Raw genomic sequence first — 14430 nt, 5'->3', positions numbered from 1 at the left:
CCTTACCCAACACCCAAGAATTTGTTTCCCTGATTCTTGCTGTGACGAGAGTCCAGTCGTAACTGAGAAGGTGTCACCTTAAGCGGGCTCACTTGTGGCCGAACCAAGTCAAAGCACTGGCTCTTTTTTTTTTTCTCCCTCTAAAAGGAATCGAAAACCAATTCTCAGTCAAGCAAACAAAAGATTCCTAAGAACCGAATCAAAAATAACTGTTTTTTTGGATTACATCTTTACTCAAGACTCTTCAAAAGTCTCCAGTAAAACCAGAACTAGTCGCTAGATTTGTTGCTAAAGGAGAGGTCTGAATAATTATTCAAATTTTGTGACAAAGTTGCTGAGTTGGCAACTGTGTTTGCTTTCAAGGATCAGGGCTTCACCAAAGACCAGCGGGCAAGGTGAGAGGTGGCTCCTTCTTATTAGTCCGAATTCTGGATATTTGGTGTATTATTTTGACCAAAGCGGGCCATAAACGTGTTATTATAAATTGTTAGAGAAAAGCGCATTATAATGGATCCTTTCATCTCTCCCTGGTGCGCATGCATCTTGAAAAGTGTACGTATAATTTTTGACAAGCATAAAATAACAATTATAATGTTGGTTTTAAATTGACTATAGTGGTATTCTTTTGAATGAGCCTGAATGGTAAACATCTCATAAAAACTTGGTAGCATGCCATGTAAAGTATGATAAATGGGATGATAGCATTTGTGGTATCAGCATGCAAATCTTTGCTAAAGATAGCCTGATCGAGAGATGTCTGAGGTTAGAATGCATGATCTTATCAAAAATGGACATAGTGGTTCAAATGGGGGATGGGTCGGGGTGGGGGGGGCATATCGTCCAAACAAGTGTTGGATGTTATCTAATTCGTGGCTTCTTCCTGTTCTACACTTGCTGGCTCTTGCTGGCACGAGCCCAGAAGGCGAACATCTGGTGCTGAGGAGAGCGTCGCAAGCGCGACGACGGGCAATCTCACGTGGGCAGTGTCCATTGTTTTCACAAACGAGCTGATAAGAGCTTGAGAAGGAAATCCCGCCATTGAACAACAGATTTTTATTTTTTTTTATTTTAAAGAGGAAGTGCCAGTCATCAAGGGATTACAATAACGGCATCATGTCGCTTCATTATAAAGCCCGTAAAACATGTCTGTTCAATACCTCCCGCCTACAGGCTTTTAATCCCTTTGCTCATAAAAACACATTTGATCTTTCATTAAATCAAATTCATGGCTGTTCATAACATCCGCTCTTTGTAATAACTGATCCTATTGACCCTCAGGTTTTAGCGTTCCTATTGGGAAATCCCAGAGAAAAATTAAAGTTACAAATATGAAAATGTTCCAGTTCAAGGAAGCGGACCAAACCTTATTAATCCTGACATTTATACCGCCATTTCTTGTAATAGGACATTCAAACTGCAGTGCAGACTTCAAATAAAACACTAGTGTTTGACTCAAGTCCTGTTCTGTGAAAGTTTGCCAGTTTGGAACTCATTATATTGTTGCCATGTATATTTTTATTTGTATATCTCCATTTACAAGTTGCATGTTTTCGCTTTAAATCACCACCCCAAAAAATCTATTTAGACTCCAAATGTACTCCTAATACCAGGGCGTATCCCTCCTCCATGAAAGTGATCACATTCAGAACAGCTAAATAGCTACTTTAGCAACATTTATATAGGTGCTTGTATTAACTGTAAAATGTGTCATACAGTGAACGCTTGCTACTCACAGGGGTCAGGGACGAAGACCCGACATCAAAAATCTAACATTTGCAAACCACTTAAAAATGTTTATAATAGGCCTACCTTCCAGTATTATAAAAACAAGGTGTCCAGACTCCAAACATAATGCTAATGTTAGCATCTAGCCCGGTTCCATAGCTGTTACTGTATCTCATTCGATTGTATGACATGTACATCTGTGTAAAAATATACATTTTCATGACCAAATTCTATTTTGTACCTGAAGTTTAAAAAAATTTATCCAGACTCCAAATTTAATGCTAATGTTAGCAACGCAATTCCATGAAAGTTAGCAACCTCCAAAGAGCAACATGAGCTTTTACTTAGACTGTTTGGCATAGAGATTTGTGTAAATTAGTAAATTTTTATTTCCAAGCTTAATTTTGTTCCGTTAACTAGTACAAGTAAAAGGTATCCACTGCAGACAAATGCAATGATAAGGTTAGCATCTAGTCATGTTGTGTAACGAGTTGTTTTCTCCCTCTCCAATCTCCTCAACTTCTCCTCTTACAGCTATGTAAGAAGACGTTAATCTGTGTGTTCTGGTGCTGTTTGTGTGCGGTGCGGCCGCTCAACTGTTCCCCTCAACTTGCGGTTGTAAATTCGTCCGGCGTGTCACTCTCCTTCCGAGCAGTTAAACGTCTTCTAAGAAAGAAGGAAACAGTTAAAGAAAGAGCCAAGTGCTGTGCAGAGAAACATGTCGCAAGCAAGGCAACCTTCTAGCCTTGTTAGCAAGCTAGCTATTCACAGAGGGATAGCAACCAGGGGCATGGGGGCCATTGGGAATTTCGGGAGTTTGCTGAACCATTTCCGTGCCGCCGACGTCGACGAATAGGAATCGCTGCATGTCGACTGCTGACAACGTTTTATTCATTTATTTTTTAAATTCTTGGTAGTTGAATAAATACTAAGTCGTGTTTATTAACCAGGATTTCAATATCAATTCAAAAGAAATCATGATTATACATTTTCCATAATTAACCAGCCCTATTTAGGGGTGCACAGATTACTAGGGGATCATTGGGGGGGGAGGAAACAAATATTCTCCCATGTAAGGGATTCCTGCACCCAAAAGGTTTGACAAACTATGCTTTATCCTAAGTGTGCGTTTATCTGGGTTAGTTTTTGGGGTCATGTGTACAATGTGATGCTCATCACAAGTGTGGGTCACATTTTATTAGCCACAAGACTTTTAGAGTCAATGAATGGTGGCTATTGTTGCGCAAAGACTGACCCGCATCATCATAAGAGCAACATAAAGAAAGAAAACCCTCTATGTAATATTTGAATATATTTGCAGGGCAATATGGAGGCCCCATATGGCTTTCTTAAAGGGTCAATTGACAATATTTTCTGCTCAAGATGCTCAGGAAACTGTGACCCTGCTGTGGCTTGACAGACCTCTAGAGGTGGTATAGTTAAGGCGATAGGGAGGTCTATCTGGTCTACACTGAGGGGGGGACCTTCTGTTTAGGGACGAGAACAGGCCCTTAACAGATGGCTGCCATGATGACAGCGGTACAAACCACGACAAGCCAGATGGGTGAACGAGTGATTGGAAGACACGTTAAGGTGTTAAAAGTAGGGTTTGGCTTCCATGCAGTGTCACGATATTTGTTACAAAATTGATTTTTGGTTGATTCTTGATTTATTTTCCTCAACTTTTTTAATATGTAAATACGCACATAGAAATATCAACTTTTTTCATAAAACCATTACAAAACTAATATCTGACATGACAAAGTTTTTAGTGGAGGAATTTTTCTTAGCTTGAATTGCACGGACGGAAAGAACGACGACACGCAAGTGGAGTTTACTGAGCTCTACTGTGGTGTGCCACACACAGAGAAACCGGAGATTAAAAAAAAGAACTGGATACCTCCGCGTCTCAATATTTGATGAGCGGACAGGACAGGAGGGGACAGGACAGGTGATAGCCTCTTGTCCAGTGGAAATTAGCTCAAGGGACACGCTGACCCCGTGTTGATGAGTCAACGTTGTTTCATTACACTCCACATAAGATATAAGAAACCTATCAGCCAGTTTGATACGGGTTGTTGGTTGTGTGAAACGTTTAACTTTTCCTGCACTTTGCATGACTCAATATGGTAGTAATGCAATGGAAAGCAGTGAATGCAATGAACCTCAATGTGATGAAGTAAAAGTAGTTTACTTTAATATAAATGCTTGAGTATAAGACTAAGTACAAGTAAATGTAGCGTGTTACTACCAACTTTGAAGAAGACGTACAGCAAGTCGATTAATGGTGTCTAAATCCGAAATCAAATCGTTCCACTCATAACAAGAATCATATCAAATCATCTTTTCCTGGAGCGATATATTGTTTGAAGGAAATTCCACATTTGCAGAACTCACAAGCTGATTCATATGTATGTAAAATTACAAGAATCTCCATGCATCACACCCTCTCAAACTTAGCCGTACCACATTAAATCGAATCATAACCCCAATGAATTGAAAGGAATCGTTCCACTTTAAAATAAACCGTCAGTGAATCATATCTCACCCTATGTATCAAGATACCGCCCAGCATAAGGAAGGAAACTGACTGTTCAGAATCGTTATAGTCATCATGGGATTACCTGCAAAAGATTTGCTCCTCAAAATCAGAAAGTTGCTCCTCAAACTAAAGTCATGCATTCGCAAAACTTCCCCCTTAAGAAAAAAGTTATTTTGACACCTGCATAGACGAACATCCCCCCCATAATTTGCTCAAACACAAGCGGATATGTACTACAAATTCTATTTGACAGCTGACTAACACGCTTGGGAGGTGATTCCCTTTACATTAACGCAAAATATAGCTCACACCTTAGGCCAGAGGCCAGTCTCAGACCTGCAGATCTGAGTCAGATTAAGAGCTGTCAACATCATCTTTTAAAGGCGTCACAATTCACCTGAATGAACAGACACTAAACGCACCCTAGCCCGAGGTGACGTATTCAGAATTAGGGCCACGTTGACTGATTTATGCATTAACGTAAGCATTCACTCTAAAAACAGTTGGGTCAACCCAATTATGGATCAGAAATAGACCGATCCACTTTATGGGTCAATTTGACCCAACTTTTTGGGTTGTTTTATACAAAATGACCCAATGTTTTGACCCAAGTAAAGGATCTGGCCAATATTTATGAGTGGTTTTACACTGAAAGACTCATTTCTTGACTCAAAGTTGGGTCAAATTGACCCAAGTCGATTATCGGTCCATTTTGACCCATAGTTGTTGTTGTTTTTGACCCAACTGTTTTTAGAGTGTTGGATCAGTTGGGTAGAGTACTCACCAAAGATGTAAAAATGTAATCAATTAAAAATTTAATTAAAAAAAATAATAATAATCATCAAATACTCAAGAGTAGCCTACTCTTAGAGAAATATGTCTCGAGTTGGACCAAAAACTAGTAGTCCTCCAAATAATTAATTGAATATGAGTAAGTACTCAATGAAAAAACTACTCAAGTACTGAATAACTGGGATTATTTTCTTCTTTATGAAATTTGGTCATTGACACTGACTTCCCACCATGCCTAACCGCAATTTGATTCGTTAGTTAGCTGTTGCGTTTACTGTAGTGTAATCCCTAATTTAAAAAATAATAATAATACATAAGCAGGAGTAAAAAGTATGTTGCTTTTGACACTACTGCAAAGTTTCCAAAAAGTGACTCAAGTAAATGTAACATGTTACTACTACCAAGCTCTGCATTGGATTTCATTGCCCAATGACAACAGCTGCTTATAAAGTAAAGCTTTTACTCTATTTTTTACAGACTCCTTTTTGGCTGGTGAAGTAGTCCTTTCTGCTTACAAAATAAGATTGTGTCGTCTCATTTCTAATTGGTTCCTCGGTTTAATCTGGACCATTTTTTGCACAATGCTGGGTTTTCTTTAGCAACGGAAATAACATCGTTGCGGTAAACCTTTAAAGCGCAAAAATCTGATAAAACGTTACGATAATGAAGGAATGTCAATGACACGGTATTGGGGGGGGTAATACACAAACAGGGTGCAGTAGTGCTTGGAATTGGAATTGGAATTGGAATTAACAGCCCAGCTCAGACAACCGCATGGAAATATTTCCTTTCCTGTTTCCTCATCCGCATGACCGCCTCTTGCTAGTCGCCTAACACACGCATCATTCTGATATCATGTGCACTGATGGACTGCATTGATAAGCACGGCGGGGCCTCACAAATTGGCACTGGCTCCGTTAAAAAAATAAAAAATACATAAATGAAAAACTCATCATATTAAGATAAAGCATGCCACTGAGGAGACCGGAACGTCTGGTGTAAGAGTTACAGGAAATCCCCGGCGCCTGAAGCCATTAGACCGCTGTTTATAAAAATTATCACTCATTAGCATACACCGCACAGAAAAGGCAGCCATTAAATTGATTCAATGACTTACAGGAAGTGTGCAGAAGGGCTAATTGCTTGGTCATTGTCTAATGCGCTAATTCAAGTAAGCAAAACAATATCACAACAAAAGTCAGACATTAGGAAAGCAAGGCAACACTTTTACGGTATCAATCTTGACAAATTACTCAAATGAAAGATATTAATGAGTATTAGTTAAAAACAAAAAAAAACAGGATGTAGATGAGGTAGAACAAACAAACAACCAAGCAAACAAACAAAAATCTGTTTTAAAAAAACACTGGAAAATTAATACATTCCAATTTTGTAATTGTGTCATTTATATTTATTTAACGGAACGGAACGGAATATTTATTTAACCACAGGGCAGAGTCTACCTAATCCATCAGTGCAGAAATCAATTCATTCAATGCATTATCATCTGTCGGGGCATATAAACAATCGGGGAAGGGTGGTGGTCTCCAAGTGCCGCAGATGTGACCCTCGTGCACGGACTAGCGTCACATTTAAAAGTAAGCTATGACCACTCTCTCAGATCTCAGCCTGTGCTTGTCTGCGAAATGACCAGCATTGGGTCTAACCCGCCCCTGGGCAGAAATAAGCCATCTGCTACAAGTCACAAAAATAGAGCCCTCTCTGTCTCCACTTGAGGTAAGATTTTACAACAGGTGGTAAATGTCCACATTTTACTCCAATGAGAAAAGGGTTGTTAGGTGCTGCTGTTTGTTAGCAATTTCAATGAATACTTCAATACAGTGGTGCCTTGTGATACGAGTGGCCCGACATACGAGTTTTTCAAGATACGAGCCATCTTTCAGGTGATTTATTTATTTATTTTGCTTTGCCTTACGAACAAAAATCGAGATGCGAGCTCTGTATGGCAGCAGTAAGTCAACTCAGCTGACTTCACAACTAATAGCAGTTTGGCAAATACTAAACAAGTCTTCCAAAAAGAGACTTCAAGCCTACAGTTTACTCTCAACTTAAAGATAAATCAAAGAAAATGATGCGTTGTGGATTTAATAAAACCACATAACTTAAGTCTACTAGCTTAATGCTAAGCCCTTTCGAAAACGCCCAAGGCAAACTAACAAAACTAGGATTGATAGTAGGCAGTAGCTACAAATCTTCAAAAACTGTATTTTTGCAGATAGAGCATATAACAATACTCTCAGACATATATTCTTTTTCATCTGTAAAAAAAAATATATATATATATATATTACTGCTTGTTGTGATGGTCTTGTTGCCGTATTATGCAAGTATTATGCTGCCCCCAGTGGCCAGAAGAAACAGCACGTTGTCTATTGAATTAAAATATATATATCGCAAAACTGTTTAGCTCTTTGGCGGAAATGAATGAGGACCTATCAGTGGGCCCTCATTGGTCCTTCTGGTGAACTGAGAGCAGTCATGCGTGTCAGCGTCCCGTGAGTCACAATCTGCTGCGAACCGTCTGCACCTCAGCCTCTTCTTCGCATATGGTGCAAATGAACGAGTCGCCGCGGAGCGATGAGTCACTGACGTGTGAGGAAGGTCGACTTTAGTTCAGTGATACACGCCAGAGGGACCCGGCCTCGAACTCCACACCGTAATGCAATGATGCCGTTATTATTTTTACTAATCCCATCGCTCTCCTCCCTTGTTTGGCTAATGTTGGCCGGGCGGAACTGAGTTGGAAAAACAAGTACGGAATGGGATTGAACTGAATACTTTATCCCATTCTCAGTGATGTGTTCAGTGCTGTGCAGTTTTTCGCAGGTGAGGCGACTATGACTGTATTATCACTGCGAACAAAAACAAAAAGAAGAGATAGCGTGGCTCGCCCATGTGATGTAAATGGAATGAATTTCACCTTTGTAGCGGGAGCCCTGGTTTTAACAACAGATTAAACAGAAAGCATTTTTAAGATATCAGAAAGTTAACAAACTGCTCGGTTTTGGCAAAGAGAAGACAAGTCTTTGCCGAATGACGGCAGTCAACTGTAGAGTAAGTATATATATATATTATTGCTCTATCTTCTGATCAAATTGGTGATCGGTTATCTTCTTCTTTTTTTTTCAAAACTATCCCTGATCAGTGATCGACTGAAAATCCTGATTGACTAACTGTAAAGCTTACTTTTATGTAACAATTTAACACATCTTCATTATTACACAAATGTTTTAAAAAAAAAAGGGAAAAAAAGCTAACCATTGCTAATATTAAAACGTACAAACATCACTCAGTGTAATTACAAATGTCTAATGTGAATGTGATTTGTCACTTATATTATTACAACATTCTCAGTTTTCAAAAACTTCACATACTGTTATTTCCCCTAGTTTGAATAATTGTGATTTCCAGAAAATGTTGGCTAGACTTCAAGTTCAATTGCATCAATTTCTGTGTGGAAATTAGTTGTTTGTAGCCTAATCGCTGTTAATTTGCTACCTGAATCTTTAAAACTACACTTGACCAAAGAAAAACGGAATTACTGTGCCCTCAGGCGGCCACATATGTGCTTATTTTATAAACTAGAAGCAGATAGTAGACTTCCTTAGAAGACATCGTGATGCTACTTTCAAACAGGAGGCCCTAAAACAACAGCGACTGCCTCAACGTTAAACCTGCAAATATTAAAAGTCTTCTTAGAATAACAGTTATTAAAGCTTCGCCTGGTGGGACAATCCGAAAGCCACCTCGCATCCCATGCCAGGGCCATGTGAAAGTTGGAAAAACAAAACAAAGTTGTCCTAAAATAGCTGCTTTTAAAAATGGCCGACTTTCAGTATCTTTACAAACGGGCTCTGGAAACTTTTTGGTGGTGGGAGTCACCAATGTGCAGTTGGGACAGTTTTCATAAGCCGTCACACTTCTGATTACGTTAATTTGCTGGATTTACATGTTCACAATCAGAGTTTTTAAGGTAAAAAGAAACCAGTACTTAAAATATAAAATAAAATAAAGAAGAAAATAAACCAGTATTATCATTGCTAGCAAAGCTATGTGTTAGCTTACCTGTTTTTGTTGGTTTTGTAGTGACGATTGAGGTTTGACGTTGTAGTTGTTTGTTTGTTTAATCTTTGAACCAAGCATTTTGTCGTTCCCTTTTTGCCAACTTCATCGACATAATTCATGAATTTGATCATCCTCAAGTCTCCTTGAATTGCTGTTAGTGTTCAGTGTAGCCCCTTCAGCATTAGCTAGTGCGCAGCAACACTTGACTGGGTTGCCAGGTTGGCACGAATGAAACAAACCCCCTCTTTTTTGTTTTCTTTCTTTCTTTCTTTCTTGTATTTTTTTATTTATTTTCCTCCCTAAAAAGCCAAACTATTAAAATGAAGATTTACAACTATAAATAAGATGACTTCTGAAGTCATGTAGTTCAAGTCACTTATATGCACCAATTCCCAAGTCAAGTTATTACCAAGTTTTTTTGGTAGGCAAGTTTGTCTACTCATGATAGACATTCCAAATTGGCCTCAAACCAAACCAAACCAAAATTTCAGGCTATAGGTGTGGGTGGGGTTTTCAGGCTTGGGTTTTTGAGTTTTTTGTGGGTTTACTTATGATAGATTTGCCTTCCGAACTGAATGTTGTTTAGTAAAACCGGCTTAGGGGCCTGAAATTTCGAGTAAAACAAAATTCCAGGGTGGCAATACTCAGACACTTTTGGAGGTTCATGTCTGTGACTCCTAAAAAATGTTTTGTTTTGTTTTTAATTCACCCTATTTTTCCAAATTTGCCAAGTTTATGACATGCGAAAGCCCCCAAAGAAGGGAAAGCAGCCATTTTAAGAAGGCATGCTCAGGCCCAAATATTTAACGTGAAGAAATCGATCCCGCTGGTCAGATTCTGGCTGGCGTGCGTCTGAGTGTCCGATGCTGGCTCTCCCCGGTCTTCTTCTTAATGCCTTTTCCTAATCCGGCCGCTGACCTCCACTTGAGGCTGCACGCAAATCCCACTTTGATGAAGGTTATTAAGAAGGATTTCTCAATGGGATTGTAATGAGATTTCATTCGATGAAGGAGACATCGAGTTAAGTTGCAAAAGGTTAATTATGCTGTCTAAATACAACCAAAATAGACTGGATGTTATTGGGATTCGTGTCGTGATTATTGAATGGTTGGTACCGTAGAAATCTCTGCTTTGCATTTAGAAAAACAAATGGAGTTCCTTTTTTGAGTCGTGTTGGTATGGAACATCTCTGGACTGCAAATTGAATGCGCACTAGGTGGCGCTACGTCATGCTAGGTTGTCAACTGATGTTGTCGTTCGAGGATGTCACGCTTTAATGTTATTTTCTGATGTCACATGCTATGAAAGAGCGCTCCAATGGAACGCGTCCTGATTCGCCCTCATTTGATTGCGGCCATTTTGTTTTCCACTTGTTTTCTTTTGTGGTTGTGTTGCTGTCGTCATTTGACCAGCCGCACGCATGCACATTAAGCGCCCTGCGCTGAGCAGCGCTAACCTGAGAAGTTTTCTGCCTTCCTGTCCAGCTGCACTTGACCGGTGCGACAACAACAACAACACGCACGCAGGAATGAATTATTCAGCACAACCGGTGACATAAACACCCACCTGCCACAACATTAGGAACACCTGCAACGTCAGAGTCAGAGGTGGACAAACTTTGGCGGTCAAAGGTCACATTTGATAGAATTAGCAAAAAAAACAACAACAAAAAAAGGTAATATGTAATCATTTATTTTTGTTTTTGATTTGATTGCATTACCTGATCAAATAAATAAGAACCTGTTAAATGTGCTGTTTATGTAAAATTGTTAAATAATAATAAATGAATTATGGGAATGCATTTTTCAATAGAAACACACATCTCCTGACTTATATCGGTGGGAATCCAGTTTTGGGATGTTTCACATCATCACCAAGCTGCTTTGAATGCCTTTAAAAGTAGGCAGAACTTCAGGTCAGCGAGGCGTATCGCCGCTCGTGTCCATCCCAGTGACAGGCTAACATCATCATCTTTGAGTCACCGGGTCAGAGCAGCTCCGTCAGTCATCCGTCGTGTTGTTTGTGGCAGGAAGAAGGCGGAACACCGCCAGTCCATCACTCAGTTGGCGGCAGATAACGAGAAGACGGGAGGCGTCCCGATGACAGACGGCGGCGGCGGGTGTGTGGTGTTGCTTGTGCAGACCTGTAAGGCTAAAACCTGCTTTGTAACCGGCGCTTATTTTACTCTTTCAACCGTTATTTAGTTCTATGAAGACATATGGATGGTTTGGTGTGAGTACAAACCCACAGGCCACAACAGGAGGTACACCTGCAGAATCAAATGAGAGGGTTTTTTTGAAAATGCGGCCCCCGAAGCTCGTTTTACTTTGTTAGTTCTTGAGATTTTTTTGTAGGTCTACTCATAAGTTACATTTCTACCAAATGTCATGCTGCTTTGAAAAACTTAATTCGGGGGGCTGAATTATTCAACAAAAAAACAAACAAAAGTGATCAGTTTCATGTTTCATGGACAAATGATCAAACTTCACAATGATGCTTCTAAATGACAAAAACTTTCACCCTTCAAATTTGATAGCAACTGTTCAAAATCCCTAAAACGAGTTGATTTTTGAAGGATGCCTGGGGAAAAACTCGAAAATGAGCGCTTCAAAACAAGCTGAGCCTTTTCAAGCATGGATTCCTGAGACTTTTTTTTGTGGGTCTACTCACGATAGACATTACTACAAAATTCCATATTGCTACGTGATACTGGCTTGCACTCAAAAACGAAAACAAAAGTTAACTCGACAACCACAACATCATGTAACATGTTGGAGCTGGATTTGCACCGCCGTCGCTGAACTATGGATAGGAATCTCATACCAGAGCTCTTTTAGTGGAGGTCACGGTGGGTTAAACGCGTGCGCACGGGCTAACCCTTGTGTGTGCGTAGCAATATTGACGTGTTTGGAAGAAAGCAAACAAAACAGATGACTTGAATTGAATTTGGTCAGACTTTCCCATGGTGCTTTTCACCGGCTTCACATTTTGTTAGTAGCAGAAGGAAATGAATAAAGCGGGCCAACATTGTTTTTAGCGCGGCGTAAACATGTGCAGCTGCCTAGGCGTAATGTTCGTGTGTGTTTATATTGCACAATTAGCTATTATTATGTGTGGGACAAAGCAGGAAGTGCTGGTGCTAACGTCCATTCACAAATTTCTCGCGGGGTCACACAGCTGTCAGGGTGTCATGACCACACACACACACACACAAAAAAAAAAATATATATATATATATATATATACACACAGTATAAATCTTTTGATGTGAAACCCAAACGTGTTCAGCATACAACATACATTGCCGTTCCAATACTTTTGCAGGGGACTGTATACGCTAAGCGTATGAACGTCAAGCTTTTTTGACCAACTGACTGAGCGACGGGCTCGTACCAGCGGCCTTTGCATGACAACCTGAGATAAGGCAGCCCGGAGCCTATCTGCGGCGTGACTGTCAATCAAATCTGTGTGTGTGCACGTGTGTGACTGTGCTTGTTATTCTTTCTACGCGTGCGTGTGCGTGTGTCTTTGTATCTTCGTGTGGCACAACTCACACAGAGGAGTGTGTGATTTTGTGTTTCCTTCTCTATGTGGTACAACATTTCACACAGTGTGTTGTCTTGTACTTTTATTTGTTGTTAGGCTGATATCATAGCTAACTAAGTCATACCTGAAAGGTTGTAAAAACACGATGAAAAAAAAATACAATTTGGGGCATTTTAGTTAAAAAAAATTTTTAGTTGGTAACAATTGTGAGTATGTTTGTCTTTCCATGTTCATGTAGCATGAGAACGCACCTTTATTTCATACATTTGAATTGTGTGCGTGTGTGCGTGTCTACGTGCTCTTGTCTTACAATGTTCATGTGTCAGAAATTCAAAATCGATTTACAGCAGATGCGTTTGTTCTTGTCTTTCTGTGCGCAAGTCGCGTTCCAATTCCTTAAACACAAAACGAGACAAGATGATTGACAGCACATTTTTATTCCAGGATTAGGAGACGTCTCGTTTCCAATAGCCAGAGTTATCTCTTGAGTGGCGCGCCTCTTTGCTATCTGATGATTTAACGTCTGATAGCTGCAGGTGTATGTCTGTCTGTGTGTGTGTGCGTGTGCGTGGGGGTGGGGGTGTGCGTGTGTGTATGCGTGCGTGCAGATATGTCAGTGATGTGATCAGACAAGTGATGGGAAAGAGTAGAGAGATGGTGCACTGCGTGATCAAGCAAGACACTCAAAAAAAAAAGAAAAAGATTTAATAGCAACATACCTGAACTTAAATCACCCATAATTATGCCGGCATTCCATTTATGTTGATTGTATTTTGATGTATCCATAGGCGCTCCTCCAATTAAATGGATGCTATAAAATGAGTTTGAAATGGCCCCGTTTAAGTGGCATATCATGGTACCGATCAGTTACTTTTGAGGATACGCGGCAAGATACAAAATGGAGATTGTGGAGCGTCTGAATTTACTGAGGAGAAAGATCTGTTCTGAGAGGAAAATTAGAGAATTGTGAAAAGGGAGCTGTGCAACAAAGTAAAGACTGTGGATAAAAAGTGTTTCCGTATTTAAATGAATAATACACGTAAAAACAGACACTGCAATCTCCACTTTATATAATATGAGGAGCTTAGTTTTCCCGGTCCCCTCTTTTTTTTTCTTTTTTTTCTTTTTACCACAGCGTCATCTGCTGGACCGAGAGGCTCCCTGCACCTCTCACTCATACCTCATGTCTGACCAACACTTGTTCTGACCAAATATACCATATATAATCAATTCATAACATCTAGTTATTGATTACTTGAACATATAAACACATAACAAATATAAAATAAAATTTGAAAGAAAGGAAAATATTATTTATGTCATAGTATATTGCAGTTTATGTGACAAAGGGAGTATATGAAAAAGTACTAAAAACGTATCTCGTCTTACCTCATTCACTGTATATTATTACTCAGGTGAATTTGCCAGTAGGTTATTCATAAATACTTATATATATATATAAAAAAAATTATAGTTTGACAATGTCATTTTTTTATGTTATCAATATTGTGGATTTACAAAGGTTCCCAAGCACTAGTGACAAACATTTAAAATAAATAAATAAATAAAGATGCAGTTGCTTAATTCCACTGAATGTTTATAAATTTTACTCCTGTCGATTTCCCCTAAAAGTACAAAAAAAAAATTCTCCAGATTTTTAAAAATATATATTTTTATTTAAAAATAAAGATTGCGTGTTGTTTTTCCACCAGACTTGTCTGTCTGTCTGTCTATCTATC

The 14430-nt window shown here is 39.3% G+C and overlaps 1 long non-coding RNA gene across 1 annotated transcript in view; it reads right to left on the bottom strand.

Moving 5' to 3' along the window:
- Window positions 1–9339, bottom strand: part of LOC147166317 (uncharacterized) — a 37338-nt gene extending 27999 nt beyond the window's left edge. The window contains exon 1 of the long non-coding RNA XR_015096466.1: window positions 9146–9339. This is a non-coding gene — a long non-coding RNA (uncharacterized LOC147166317). The remainder of the gene's footprint in view (window positions 1–9145) is intronic.
- Between the last annotated feature and the right edge of the window lie 5091 nt (window positions 9340–14430).

The sequence above is a fragment of the Leptonotus elevatus genome, chromosome 11 (assembly GCF_054856555.1).
Source record: "Leptonotus elevatus isolate MCC_2025b chromosome 11, RoL_Lele_1.0, whole genome shotgun sequence".
In the NCBI taxonomy this organism is placed as follows: Eukaryota; Metazoa; Chordata; class Actinopteri; order Syngnathiformes; family Syngnathidae; genus Leptonotus; species Leptonotus elevatus.
The sequence above is the reverse complement of the archived record's forward strand: the minus strand, read 5'-3'. Positions and strand labels throughout refer to the sequence as shown.